Below are 14687 nucleotides of genomic sequence, written 5' to 3' on the forward strand. Positions count from 1 at the left end.
AGCGTGACCAGAAGGGGTGGATGTTGGAGTCAGCTGGGGTCTAGCCCCTAGAGGAGAGATTTTAGGCATATTCTTGACCTTTTCTGAGTCCTGGTCTCCTTATCTGAAAATAGGAAACAAAACCTACCTCGCAGGTTATTGTGAGAATTAATTTATGCTAACCGAAGGGCCAGAGAGTATTATTTTAGGCTTTGTAATCTGTATGGTCTCTAGGGACCATAGATGCTATGGAAACAAATGGTTGAGTTTCAATAAAACTTTATTTACAGAAACAGGAGGCAGGCTGGGTTTGGTCTGTGGGCTGTACTGCCCATCTAAGTCAACTAGGTCAAAACATAGCACATGGTGGGCATGGAGTAGAAGCTATTACTGCTTATTCCACCAGTATAACTGGATGACCATGGGCAACCATAGTGAATTGATGGTGCAAAAATCAAGCAAGATGGGGGCACCGGGTGGCACAGTCCGTTAAGCTTCCAACTCTTGGTTTTGGCTCAGGTCATCATCTCAGGGTCGTGAGATCGAGCCCCTTGTTGGGCTCTGTGCTCAGCACAGAGTCTGCTTGAGATTCTCTCTCCCTCTGCCCCTCCTGCTCATGCTTGTGGTCATGCTCGTACTCTCTCTCTCTCTCTCTCAAATAAACAAACCTTTAAAAAAATCAAGCAAGATAAATATATAACAAGAATTCAAAAAATAATACAGTAAGAAAACAATACTTTTACTCCAAGGGCGTCTCGCTCCCCGCCCTAGGCTCTAATTGCTGGCCGGCGTGGGAGAGGCGTGGGGCGCAGCTAATTGCATGAGCACCTGGGCAGTTCTCATTTACTGGTTCTAATGAGATGACTTCAGTGCTCGTGGTCCCGTTACCTAGCTGACGGCTTCCCCCCTGCCCATTAACAGTGGAATTACTAGAGCCTGGAAAAGGTCTGCTGGGAGAGAAATAACTCTTACTCGGGTGGGACGATTATTTCATTTTTACTATATATTACGTCCTTTAAAACAAACAACTCGTAGACATCATTTCATTTTGGAAACCTCTTTACCGATCCCCAATTCCAAAATCTGGCAGATTTTGGTGATGGTGAAATTTCCACTTCAAGTGAAATTTTAATTTCCCAAGGGTTTATTGCCATCTTCCCCTTGCTAGTGTATCCCCCTCTGCCTTTAGAGCACTCCGTCCCTTTGAACTTGTCTCCAGCACCCGGAATGTGTGCGTGGATCTGAGAAACCAGGGAATTGGCTTTGTTCCCTCCCCCGCAGCTTCACAATAGCAAATTAAATCAGAAAAGCAAAACAATCAGTTCCTTGCTGGAGACCAGTAACATCAGTCCCGGTAAAGGAAAAACAGCCGTGCCCTCTTGTTGGGCAGCCAGCTGAGCAGGATGATCTAATGGGTCTTTTCCATGTTTGACGTGTGATTCATACTATATAGATGAGTGTGGCTCTCGAGTGAGCCAGGCCAGGGGCTGCCGGGAGAGAACAAGCCTTGCTTTATTTCTATTTTATTCCTATCTTTATAGGCTGGGGTCCTTGGGTTCTAAACATTCTTTTGTTGAGCGTGTGGGGCGAGATTTGTTTTTTCCATGCATGGCGGGTACTCTCTTTGAGGTCACACAGCCTGCCCTTTCAAAACCCAGCGCTGGGCGAGGTTCCTCTGCCGGGTTTATGTGGAAATGTCGGCATCCTCGGTGCCACTTCCCAGTCCAAGGTGGAGAAAGCAGCTAGCCAAAGCCAGGTGGCATCCTTGCATGCGCACGCTCCCAGGTGCAGTGGGGCGGGGTGCGGAGAAATGGCAAGGTTTATGGGAGCCGATCAATGAGGGGGAGGAAGGGAGTGCTCTGGATAAAAATAGCACACGCATGAACTCCTGGCCCCCACTCCTTAATGATCTCTCCGCTGACTAGCGTTTGGCTCTTGGAGGAACAGCGGGCGCCGAGTCTGTTACTCAACTGGAGAGAGATGGAGGGAGCCCGCCTGCCAGGTGGGCTTTCCAAGCCCGCGCGGCTCTAAACTTCTCCACATGTGAACAAGTGTTTACAGTTTTAAAGATGTGTTGAGTAATTGCACATGCGAGATATCTCCCCTTTAATGCGCCCAGCATGTTCCCCGGGCTTTCCAGAGAACACCCTGGTTGACAATGAAATTGTTTGCCTTCTCCACGTTGAGGCTTAAGGAGGCACTGGTTTGCGTTGAGATGTAATTGGTAGCATTCATGCCTTTGTAGTTCTTTCTTAGCTACTGAAAATTACTGCCTTAATCCACTCTTTACTTACCTGGATTTCGGTTAGAAGCCTCGTGGAACCCCCCTCACATCATGGAATGGAGTGGCAGTTCTTAAAACTTATTTCAAGGCTTACACAACATCTCAAAATGCTGGTTAAAAAAAAAAACACAATAACATCAGTTCACTGTTGGGTTCTCTCAATTTTCAAGAATTGTGAATCCCCTCAGAGTAATATAATAATTGTTCTTTTGCTACTGAAAAGCCATGGAAAACCCTCCATGATGGGTTTCTGACTCTCCCTTCCCCTGCTTAATTATTCCTTGCTCTCTTTATTTTCATGGGAAAATAGCTGGTGTCACCTCAGGGAGAGAGCACATTCTGCCTTGCTTGTTATTTTTTATAGTGTTCTTTGTCTTCTCTCTGGCTTCCAGCAAAACACAGCCAAAATGGTTTGGCAGATCACTTTGCATTAGTAAAACTCTGTGTCAGCCACAACTAAGGTCCAGAGTAAAGGACTAACGTCAGCTTGCAAGTTGGAGAAATGTATCGAGCCTTACAACTGTCTTCCCAGCAGCCTTCTGATGGAATTCCACGGGCGAGCAAGACCAACGGGACGGATGACACCCTTCCTGTGTGTGTCATCTGCTTGCTGGTCCTCTGGCTGCCCCACGATCTCCCTGTCAAGCTGACAAGTCATGGAGCTTCATGACCTGGCTGGTGCCTATCAATTAACTTTGGGGCTACATTTTCCAACTGGAAAATCTTTTTACTACTGTTTTGCAATTTTCCCAACGGAGCACTTTGGCGTCTGAGATGAGTCTCTGAGAAGGAGGCCCCAGGGGGACTGTATCCTTCCTCCTAGTTGGGTAGCTCTGTCCCTGCCCCAGACACCCTGCGTCCCACCGCTTCCATTCCTCCTTCCAGCCCTTCCATGGCTGAGCAGATCCTCACTTGACAGATGAGTGCCTGCTTGGAGAACAGATCTTCCAGTTTCTCCAGTCTTTTCAACATCTGAGCCTGAGCCTCTGCTTTGCTGGAATTAGACATTAATTACATTTGAGTGAGAAGTAAAATTGTGTTCACGCTCCTTGCTTCCACCCCTTTTCTTTTTCCACGGGATCCCACTGCCTCCCCTCCGCCTGAGCCAGGGTAGGGCAGCCTGTTGATGAGTCCCCTTAGTAGGATGGTCTGGTGGAGAGGCATCTGGAGACCCTGGAGACCCATCTTTGCCCTGCACCCCGCTCCCATAGCTGTAGCACCAGATGCAGGGCACGTATCATTCTAGGGTAGTTATGTGGTTCTTTGCCATTTTGTGAGATTCTCAAGAGTAGTTACTATGGTTGCTCACTTTTGAGCAACTCTCAAGATCTGGCACAGATCAGGTTCTTAATAAATATTGTTTGAATAAATCCTATTTTGTCTCTGGGCCTGTGCCCATTTCTGAGCTTGGTATTAACCCCAGAATTGGCATTAAGGATAAAATTCCTACAGCATGAAATAGAGGCAAAAGGACTGGACTGGGAATGGGAAGTTGAAGTCTAGATAGAGCCTTTGGAGGACCTGGGGTCCACCAGCAGAGCAGTCAGCACTGGGGAGCCCCGATGTGGCAGACGGCAGATCCAACGGCAGTCCTGGGAGCCACAGACAGGATAGAATTGTCCCGTCATCGTTCATTCCAGCACACAGTGAGTGTCTGGGGAAGAGGACCAGGTACTAGGTGGGGTCCTTGTGGATCCAACAAGGAATAAAAGAGAAGCAAACGCTGTCCTCCTGGGACATACTGCTTACAGAGGAAGACAGACAGTAACATGTAACATTAGTAATTCTGATAAGTGCTAGGAAGGAAGTGCACCCTCCCTAGTCAGGGTCAAAAATAAACCCTAATCCAGGGGTCCTGTGGACAAGAGTAGACAGGGCAGGAGATTCAGGCTGGGGCTTTGGCTTCAGAGAATCAGGGGGGACATGTGGGCTCATGAGTGGGGACAAGGCAGGGATGGAGTCGCATCAAGGGACACTGGGTATTGAATCCAGAAATCCAGGTTGGAGCTACTTCAGTGCATCCTGCCTCAGGTCTGGATCGGTTCTGAAGGAGACAGGGCTGACCTTAGAGTTCAGGCCAATTTCATTTATTTGTTCTTTCATCAAATATTTATGGAGCATCCATCACATGACTGACACTGTTACATACACCTAGCAAAATCAGTACAGTTCCTGTTCTCACAGAGTTTGCAGTCTGATGAAGAAAACAAGCAACTAGTAATTAGAGAAATTTTTCTGATTATATACTGTTGGAAGTGTTATGAGGGAAAGAAACAGGAACCTGGTAGAGTAACCAAGAGGTCTAACTAACTTAAAGTGCTTTCTAGGGAGGTCTCTGAGGATTTGACATTTGGCCTAAAGGAGTTGACCTGGTGAAAAGCAGGTAGGTGAACGTTCTGGGTAAACACATGCAAAGGGCCTGTGGTCTGCAGAATGATGCCCCCTACAGAGGTTCACACCCTAATTCCCAGAACCTGTGGATATCTTACCTAACACGGCAAAAGGGACTTTTCAGGTTTAGGTTATAGACCTTGAGATGGGGAAATAGCCTGGAAGATCCAGGTGAGCTCAATCCAATCGTAAGGGTCCTTAAAAGCAGAGAACCTTTCACAGCCACAGAGAAAGATATGACAATAGAAGAAAGGTCAGGGATAGGCAACGTTTGCAGATGGAAGAGGGGCCACAAGCCAAGGAATGCAAGTAGACTCTAGAAGTTTGAGGGGCAAGGAAACAGATTCTCCCCAGAGACTCCAGAAAGGAATGAAGTCCATGGACTGCAGCCCAGTGAGACCTGTGTGGGACTTCTGACCTCCAGAACTCTACGATCATACATCTGTGTTGTTTTCAGCTACCTCGTAGGAAACTCATACAGGCCAGAAGCAGGAAAGAGCTTGGTCCATTCCAGAGACCAGCAGGGAGCTCAGAACGGTGTGTGTGAGACACACCCCAAACCATTGAAGTGAGCTAAACAGGGGAGGGTGGACATAATGATGTGATTTACATTTTGAGATTTCACTTGGGTGTTAGGTGGAGAAAGCATTAAAGAGCAGCTTTGGGGAGGTGGCAGGTGGGGGGAGACTAGCTAGAGGCTATTGGAGTAGCCCTCCCAAAGATGGTGGGAGCTCAGACTAGGGGCATTGCAGAGAAGAGAAGAAGTAGTGGACCGGTTGGCCAGCTCTCCGGAGGTGGAATTAATCAGAGATGATGGTTGATTGGATTCAGGGAGCAAGAGAAGAGGGGGATCAGGGATGACCCCCCAGGTTTCTGGCTTGCACAGAGGCTGGGAGCAAAGGTCGAGGGAAGCTGGGAAGGAGGCAAGCCGGGCCCCACCACACCCAGCCACTGCACAGATGGCCCTAACTACCATCAGCAAAGCTGATCATTGGGAAGCATCTGTCATCTCAGAAGATGATAGAAAATCCTCTGAAAAGCAAGGAGAATGTCTGTTACAAAGCCCATGGGTTGGACTGTTTCTGAAGATGGGAGTGTTAGAAAAACCAGTTCCAAATGTCTTAAGCCTGAAGAGAATTTGCTTATTTTTAAGCTGAAAGTTTCAGGGGCGGGGGGTTCATCAGCTTAGTCACAGCTTGATTCAGGGTTTCATCTCCTGGCCTCACTTCCTCTGAGGGCCTCCAACCTCCACTCCTGCCTTCCAGCAACCCCACACCCAGCAGAGGAGAGGAAGTGTTCTTGCCCCAGAATGCCCAGAAAAACTATTGAAGTGATTCGGATTAGACCAGCCTAGATCAATCTCCACCATCCTCTCCCTCAGAAAGCCGTGGGACCAGGAAAGGGAAGGAGGTGAATGCCTTGGCTTGGGGCATGAGTTCCAGTCCTTGGCTGTGGTTCCAGAGAGGGGGGAGTGTAGGTCTGAATAGAGGGCAGGGATGCTACAGGCAAAGGGGCAGATAGACCCAGAGCGGCTAAGCCCCACGTCCACCCCATCGAAATGTGCACAATCCCTGTCTGCCTTAGTGATTCATAGCAAAAGTATCTGCAGCCCCCAAACATGAGGCTTATTGACTGAGAACTGGGTGAGAAACGTAGCACTGAGTCATGGATTCATTGTCTCTTTCCTTCCTTGCTATTCACCTTCACAATGGGTACAATGGGAGGAACCAGGAAAACCGGATGTGAAACAGCAAATGACCGAATACTTGGAAACTATAGACAACATGGTGTCTAAGGCCACCGAGTGTAGGGGCAGCAGAACATTCTGTGGGCGTCACTGGGCTTGGCATCCTGAGTGTTGGCCATGTGTCTTAGGAGAGGTCACTGGCCCTGTGGCCCCTTCCCTTGCTGCCAAAGAGCAGTGTCCCAGTGGACGAGGGTCCTTCCTCCCCCGGGTACCTCGTCCCTTGAGCTTGAGTGGAAATTTCCAACCCACCCCCCTTTCGGGGAGGGCATGGAGAGCTTCGGTCAGCCTCAGAGGGCTGCATGGTTTGAGCAGACATTGTCTGCAGAGCTAAGATCACAGAGGCATCCGTCTTGGCCCTACTTCTTTTGGGTGAACTCAGTAACTGAGCAACTGAGAAAGGCACCCATTAGGTTTGAAGGTTCTAGAGCACCGAAGTGTCAGTCACATCTCAGAAGAAGTTCTAACACAAATAATAACCTTAAAGCCTTGGAGCATGGGCAGGGGACACTTTAGTCAGTACGGCCCCCGGGTAGTTTGGGTCCCTAGCAGATGCTCTCCCCTTTCCCTGACATGCTAATAATTTGCTACGGCAAGCAACTGAGGCTCCCAGCCTCCATGCATTCTATGGCTGGAGTGTTTGTCCCATGCTAGGGCAGGCTGGAATGCCCGGCTGGTGACTGTCCCAGGGCAGCTCTCAGCCAATGACTGGTGGCTGTTGGGAGCTCCCACAGTGGCCTCTTCCAGAAGGCTATCCTCAGTCCCCCCTGGGCAGTGGTGTGCTGGTGATCGGACTCTGGGGGAGGAAGGGAGCAGAGAAAGTACCTCAGTTATCCAACCAAATCCCCCACGGCCAGTTAGGAGAGGTGTCGCTCTGTGTGCGTGTGTCCCTTTCTGGTAGCCGCAGGGGCTGTGGCCTCGCTTGCAGGGTCTGTGCTTGAGGCTGTTGGCGCCCTGGGGACCAGCACCCCTTCTGATCCTGTGTAAGCTGTTAGTGCTGGAGCTGTGCCTGTCCAGGCAGGATGCCCTGCTCCGGGAGGCCCTTTCCCATGAGGTCTCCGAGCTTCTGGTCCTGCTCTAGGACCCCTGGGGCGGTGGGCTGAACAGATGGAACAGGGAGGCCCCGATTCCTCCCCAGCGTCCCCCTCCTGTCCCACCAGAAGAGCCCTGCCTCGGGTTCGCCGTCAGGAGGATTCTCAGAAATAGCGTTTCTATGGTGAAACAATGTCCCTTGTTTGGAAATACATGGAGCTTATAAAATATGCTCCTGTGTTTTCTTGGATCGGGGTGTATCGTAGAGTCTGGGGATTTATTTACAATGGAGAAATTGTTTTTGCGGATTGTGGTTCGACAAAAGGATTGTTTTTGGAGAGCTGAGTAAAGGAGACATTGTTATATTAGTTATTTGGGACACACGCTGGAAAGGGATATTTTACGGGGAATAGCGTTGGTGGGGGTGATCGTTGGACATGCCTGTCCATTCTGGGGGGCCAGGGGGAGCGAGAGGTGAAACGCCGGAACCCCTGTCATCATCCGTCCTCTCTTTCCCGGGCTGGCCTTTTGCACCCCGGCCCCTACGAAGGGACGTGTACGTGCTGTTGCCCCGACCTTGTCCCTCAGCTGGGGCTCTGGGGGCAGGCCTCCCTACAGCCCAGGGACAGGAGACGGGCTGCGCGGCCTGCCTTATCTTGCTGCAAGGCTTTGCCTCCAAGGGGCTCTCAGCACTTCGGAGACAGCATATCTGCTTCGCCCACAAAGTCCCCAAGCAGTGGGGGAGCAGAGCCGGTCAGAATTCGCAGGATGACAATAAGAGCTGAATCTCAAATCTTGGCATTGCCACGGTCACATCTCGTGAGCTTTCCCAAGTGGCAAAACTGGGGCACAGAGAAGGAGAGCTTATTAACAAGACTCCATTCTCCGGAGGATCCAGGCAGCGCCGTGTCTTCTATTGGGGAAGATGTGTCCTTACTTATTTAAGGAAGTTGTCATCTGCCCGGCCCTAAGCTTTATGTGTTTTGAATGCTACTTTTGGGGGAGCAGAGCTAACTTCAATTATTGGTGTGTGTGCATGGGGGGGGGGAGCTTGTTGCCTTAAAATATCTATTCCACGGATGCCATTTTTATATCTTCAGGGATCCTGAAGACTTTTCTGTCTTGCTGGAGCTCTACTGGAAGTGTGTGAGCTCCTGAGAGAGGAATACTTTGTTCATCTGCTAAATCTATGGGAATTAGTTGCTTGCCGGCAGGAGCAGGATGACAGGTGTGTATATGGGGGGGAAAGCAAGGGAGCTAGCTGATGGAGATGGTGTGTAGGTCCCACACCTCTTACTTAGCAGTTTTTCCCAGGGCAGGGGACATCTTAGTCAGTGGAGCGCGCCGGCGGTTCAGACCCAGAGCGGGTACTATGAGGGCCCTGGCGCTAACCCCTCAGCCCCTCCCTCTTCTCTCCTGTGCAGGTTTTCTACCGCAGCAGCTCAGGCTCCCTGGAATTCACGTGTTAAAACTCTAACCCCCAATGTGATGGTATGTCTGACTTTAGGAGGGGATTATTAGGGCATAGGGAGCGAGCCCTCATGACTGGGATTAGTACCTTTATAAACGCGTCCCGGAGAGCAACCTAGTGCCTTCCGCTACGGAGGACACAGGAAGAAGACAGACATTTATGAACCAGGAAACGGGCCCAAGTCTGCAGGCACCTCTATCTTGGACATCCAGCCTCCAGAACTGTGAGAAATAAATGTCTGTTGGCCAAACCACCAGCCTGCACGGACTGAGACCCACCTGAGGGCACTCTCCCGCAGGATGTGTGCTCGTGCCATTCTAGGGCAGGCAGGAATGCCGGGCAGCCCTCCAGGGGCAGCTCTCAGAGAAATACCCCAGCTCCCCAGGGTCCTCCGCCCTGGGAAACCACCTTCCAGAGGCCCCAGCCAGGCTGCTGTATGCTGTTAAGCAGCTCTTGGGAGGGGAATAGGCGCAGGTAAGGCCTTACTTTGCAGCACCTGCCATTTCTGTGGTGTAGATTCTCCCACCGAGGTGCAATTCCAGTTCGTCACAGATGTCACCGAACTCAGAGCTGGGGAAAGAGGCACACAGCTGGCTCCTGTGAGTCAGTCCTGCAGCTCCAGCACATGCCTGCCAGGGGGACAGAGGTCCAGCTGCCCCTGACGGTAACCTACTCATTAACACGCCCTGCTCTGGCCTCCTTCCTTTCCCTGCTTCCGTCCCCACAGCCTCCCAGCACTTCCTTGGATCACCTCCCAAATAAACAGCTTGCACCGAAATACTTCTTTCGGAATCTGCTTCTGGTGGAGTCTAAACTTGAAGGAGAGAATACTCATTGCTTGTTGTTCTTTGAACCAAGTGGGCAAAATTCTCCAGTGGAGGGAGAAATGTGGGTGCTTATGGTCTGGTCTCAGCCTCACTTTCAGCCTTGCTTCCCGCCGGAGCCCAACACCTTCGTCTGATGTCTCCTCCAGCCGCCGCCACGTGGTCCTTCTTCACCTAGCATCGTCCCACGGGGGCCTCTCCATCTTCCATCACTTCTGAGGGCCCGGGTTGCACCCTGCCCCCTCTCTCGGGTGGTTGCTGGTCTCTCAGGGCACGATGAACCGCTTCCTCCCCGCTTCGCAGAACTGTTTGGACCTTGACTGCGACATTTGCTGGGATGTGGTCTGTATAAGCTTTCCTTGGGTTTGTGACCCTCCATCGCCACCCCAGGGAGCCTGGAAGGCAAGGGCCACACTTGGTGGAAGTAGTTTCAAGCCCAGGTAGTGGCGGGATTGTCGTCTGCAAATGTTTGCTGAAATAAGTTGACCAGGCCCTGGCCCAAGTTGTTGGGTCTCCAGCTTCTGCTTTAACTCTCCCCAACTCTCACAGCAGAGAGCACTCCCCAGCCCCACGCAGGTGGGCGCCGTGGAGGAGGTGAGCACAAGGAGGGCAGCCCGGAGGGGGTGACTATTCCTTCCCAAGGCTTTGGAAAAACTGCCAAGCTGCAAGGAAAAGCTTTCCAGTTCCCCCTCGGGGGTGTTCAGCACAACGAGGGGAGGTGAGACAGGATCTCCATGCTCCATGTTTCCCTCTAACAAGAGAATCCACTCTCCTGGCAGCCACCACAGTGTAGCTAACATTCTCTGATTGGCAAGATCCCTGGGGTGGGGGGCACATTAATTTTTTCTTTCGTCTATTAGTTCATCAAGTTTCAAGTGCCTGGTCATGTTCAGGGATTAAGAGGCTTTGTCTGAACAGCGTAGGCCCCAGCCTTGGCTCCGTCTCTGCCATGGGTTGGAAGACTCTGAACACGTCCCTTAACCGCCTGCATCTCCATCCCCAGTCCTGTAAAATGAGGATAATCTGGTATCTACCTCTTAGGGTTGTGGGGGGGGGAGCACTTGAAGCAGGTGATGTAGATGAAGTGTTTAGTGGTTAGTACCTGGTACAGGCAAGCATCCAATATATATCAGCCATTAGTAAAATGAAAGTGCGGGCAAGCTCTGTGCCAAGCTCAAGGAGTGATGCAGCCTTTGCCCTGGGAAGGTCACAGTCTAGGGAGAGAGACAGACAACAGGCCGGTGACCCCAGTGCAGCATGCCAAGTGAGAGCGAGGTCTGCAGGGGCCGCAGGGAGCCCCAGGGGAGCAGGCACATGGCAGCGGCACCCCCAGCAGCGAGCTGTCCTTTACTTCCTCTGTCTTTTGATAAAAATGTTTAGTTTGGCAAAACCTCTGTCCCTTTCAATTCCTATTCTGACATAATGGGGGAGTCTGGCTGAGGCAGAGTGGACGCTGATGGAGACAGAGGGGAGATGCTGGGGCAATCATGCCATTTTTCCGTCTGCGAGGCCTCCTCCACTAAGCCCGGATGACACGGTGGAGGGGTGACAGGGTCCCCCCCCTGCACTGTCCACAGAAGCCCCTCAACGTCAGGAAGGGCTGGCTGACTCCTCCTGACAGCACTTCTTGTTCAGATGGACTCTTGGACTTTCTCCCAACTATTTAAACTTTTTGATTTATTTAATCCCAGAAATAAATCATGAAAAGGGACCTTTCTTACCCAATTTCTAGTATCTCTTGGCTCCACAAGAGGGTAGAAATGGTGATCTGTATGATTCTTTTAGGTCTGAGGAAACGGTGGGTCATAATGCGGCGGCGAGGGGAGCGATTTTACTCCTTAGGAGGATATCTGGAGACATTTTTGTGGGGTGACACTGGCATCTCGTATGGTAGAGACCAGGGATACCACGGAACATCCCACAATGCACAGGATGGCCCCCACCACAAAGAATGATCGTATCATTATCAAAATGTGAATCGTGCTGAGGTTGAGAATCTGTTCTAAGAGAATGCAAAGTAAGGTGTGTGGTGTGTGTGTGTGTGTGTGTAGGAAAGGGCAAGAGACATGGGTAGGGTGTGAAGGGGGGATGCTCTGCAGTATTTTTCAAATGTCTGAGAAGGTAATGGAGTAAGACTCCATGTTAGACTTCACGCTATTGAAATTTGATTTGCTGGTCAAGTCATCTTACCAGGACAGTTTCGGATCTAGTTTCTGGCAGGAGGTGACAGGGAACCAGATCTGTGAGACACTAGGGGAGCCTGGAGCTGTCTAGAGGACCGTCCACGGTGCAGCTGAAGCCCACGCGTGAATAAGCCTCCCATGGCGGCCGGAAATATCAGCCTTCGGAAGGCCAGACAGGGAGTTGTGGTGGGGTGGAGTGGAAAAGCGCCTGGAAATTATAAATAGGTCTCCCCCATCCCACCAGCAACAAGCTAGCCGAGTTCAAAATAAACAGGATGTCCTCCTACCAGGAGGCACAGATGACGCTAATTGGTTTGGAGGCCCGGCGCTGGACGGCAGGAGGAGCCCGAAGCAGCTGCGGTAACACATCTGCTCGGCATCGGGGTACCGGGCCGTCAGGGCCGCTGCTTCCCGAGCGGCACTTGCAGAGCCAGTGGCCTGGAGGCCTTGGCCCCTTTGCGGATTTCTGGCAATTACTGTCCTTTTGAAGTGGCTGAGCATTCCAGGGCCATTGGATGCTGTGCAGGCTTCTTACCAAGATGGGTCTTGCTAGAGTGACCTTTTAACGTCTCCTGCTTGCAGACGGTTCCCCCAGGCCTGGCTGTGAGGACTCCTCGTTTCGGTATTCGGCTCCGGGGCATTTCCCGTGTGGGTTGTTTCCAGGAGAAATGCAGTCCGAGTCGGTAACCCTGCGTGTTGATGGTCAGCACACCTCCTGTGTCTCGAAGTGGCCCTAAGTCTTATTCAAGGCACCCTGTACTGGGCAAAGACCCCGTGTCTCCTGTGGGGATTTGGATGGAGCCTCGGACAATAACAGAGGGGCTCTGTGGGCTAACTTCCCTCTTTATCCAGTCTCATCACTTGGAGGAGTGGAGGTGGCACCATTTTTGAATTAATTGTGTTAAGGTTTCTTGAATGTCTACTATGGTCTTGACAAGACACTGGATCCTGGAGATGCTCAGGAGAGATGGTGCTGAGAAAAAAGGAGGTTAAAAAACCTACACAAGGGGCGCCTGGGTGGCTCAGTCGTTAAGTGTCTGCCTTTGGCTCAGGTCATGATCCCAGGGTCCTGGGATCGAGCCCCGCATCGGGCTCCCTGCTCAGTGGGGAGCCTGCTTCTCCCTCTGCCTGCCGCTCCTCCCCACTTGTGCGTTTTCTCTCTGTCTGACAAATAAATAAGTAAAATATTAAAAAAAAAAAAAAGACATACACAAACTCTCATGGAGCCCGAGGCCTCTGCACAGGACACACAGAGGCCCTGCTCTTTTGTGAAATAAAGGTTGTGGGGCGATGGAGGTGGAACGGAAGGGGGAGGTGGGTAGCAGTGAGGTGGGAGCCCCAAGAGGAGTGGGGTGCGGTGCTAATTTCCTTGGGTCCCCAGCAAACCGTGTGATTCAGCAGAATCCGGATGTGGAATCAGCGGGCCATTTAAACTGTCTTAGGTAGGATTTGGCAATCCATCGGTAGACCCGTGTGGGGACATCAGTGAAGGTGTTTTTTGTTTTGTCCTGTTTTGTTTTGTTTTGGTGGAGTCCGTCCATCCCGTGTCTGGGCAAAGCCGTGAGGTTGGTTCCCACTCACAGGCCAGTTGTGGGCCACGGGCACACCCCTAAAAGAAGGGGTTCTAAGGAAGAATCTACGTTGGCAGGAAAGCATCCAGTTTGATTATTGCTGTCTGCCAAGGTCCCAAGAGAGTGGAGTACAGAAGTGTGTGCCACACGTTTGTCCTGGGTAAAACCATCACCCCTCCGAGCGCCTCACGGAATGCGTGAGTCTTGTCTTCTGCCTGTACGTGAGCTCTGGTGGGGTTCACCTCCTGTTAAAATGGTTCTTGTGCATTAATCCCCATCCTGCCCCCAAGGAAGCTCACACGATGTGACTCCTTGAGTAAGGGGACAAGGGCTGTGGTGGCCACCACACGTACATACTTCCTCTCCACCAGACACGGGGCCATGTCTGGATGCTCCTGTGTGTCTCTTCATCTCCACGGGAGGTGGTGCTGTACTTGGTTCTTGAAGACCTCCGTGCATAGCTCTCAGGGTTGCTGAGACCCCACGACTCCTTAGAGAGTCCCCCCAAACCCCAGATTTAGAGTTATTGTTTGGCTTTCTCTTGTCTTATACGGGGCCATGTCTGGATGCTCCTGTGTGTCTCTTCATCTCCACGGGAGGTGGTGCTGTACTTGGTTCTTGAAGACCTCCGTGCATAGCTCTCAGGGTTGCTGAGACCCCACGACTCCTTAGAGAGTCCCCCCAAACCCCAGATTTAGAGTTATTGTTTGGCTTTCTCTTGTCTTATCGATTCATTTTCATTTTAATAATATTGAAATGTGGCTAAACTAACCTTATTTGACATATCTAGAAGACCTAAAATAACAGCTTCAAGTGCTTTTGAAATGTGGTTAGAGACATCTTACCTTGAAGAGGATTTTAAAATGAATTTGTGGAACATTTCTAAATCACCTGCTGCTGAGCCTGCAGAGAAATTTCTTAGCACCCGTGAGTGACTCCAGATCAAATATCCTCTGCTTTGTTTTCAAAAGTCATGTTCCTTATTTCTTTTTCTAAATACAAAAGCCAAACAATATGCATTATAGAACATTTGGAAAATATGAGGAAGTACACATATGAAAATAAAAATCAACCTTATTTCTCTGCCAGGGTAATTGTCACTGTCAACATTGTGGTGTTTATCCTTCCAGTCTTTTTTGGTCCATGTATAATTGATAAACACTTGAAAATAAACTTTATAGATATACAGTGTATATCTATTTTCTCTC

This window comes from Eumetopias jubatus, unplaced genomic scaffold (assembly GCF_037043125.1).
Source record: "Eumetopias jubatus isolate StellerSeaLion01/CBP00866 unplaced genomic scaffold, mEumJub1_p1.0 scaffold_17, whole genome shotgun sequence".
NCBI lineage: Eukaryota > Metazoa > Chordata > Mammalia > Carnivora > Otariidae > Eumetopias > Eumetopias jubatus.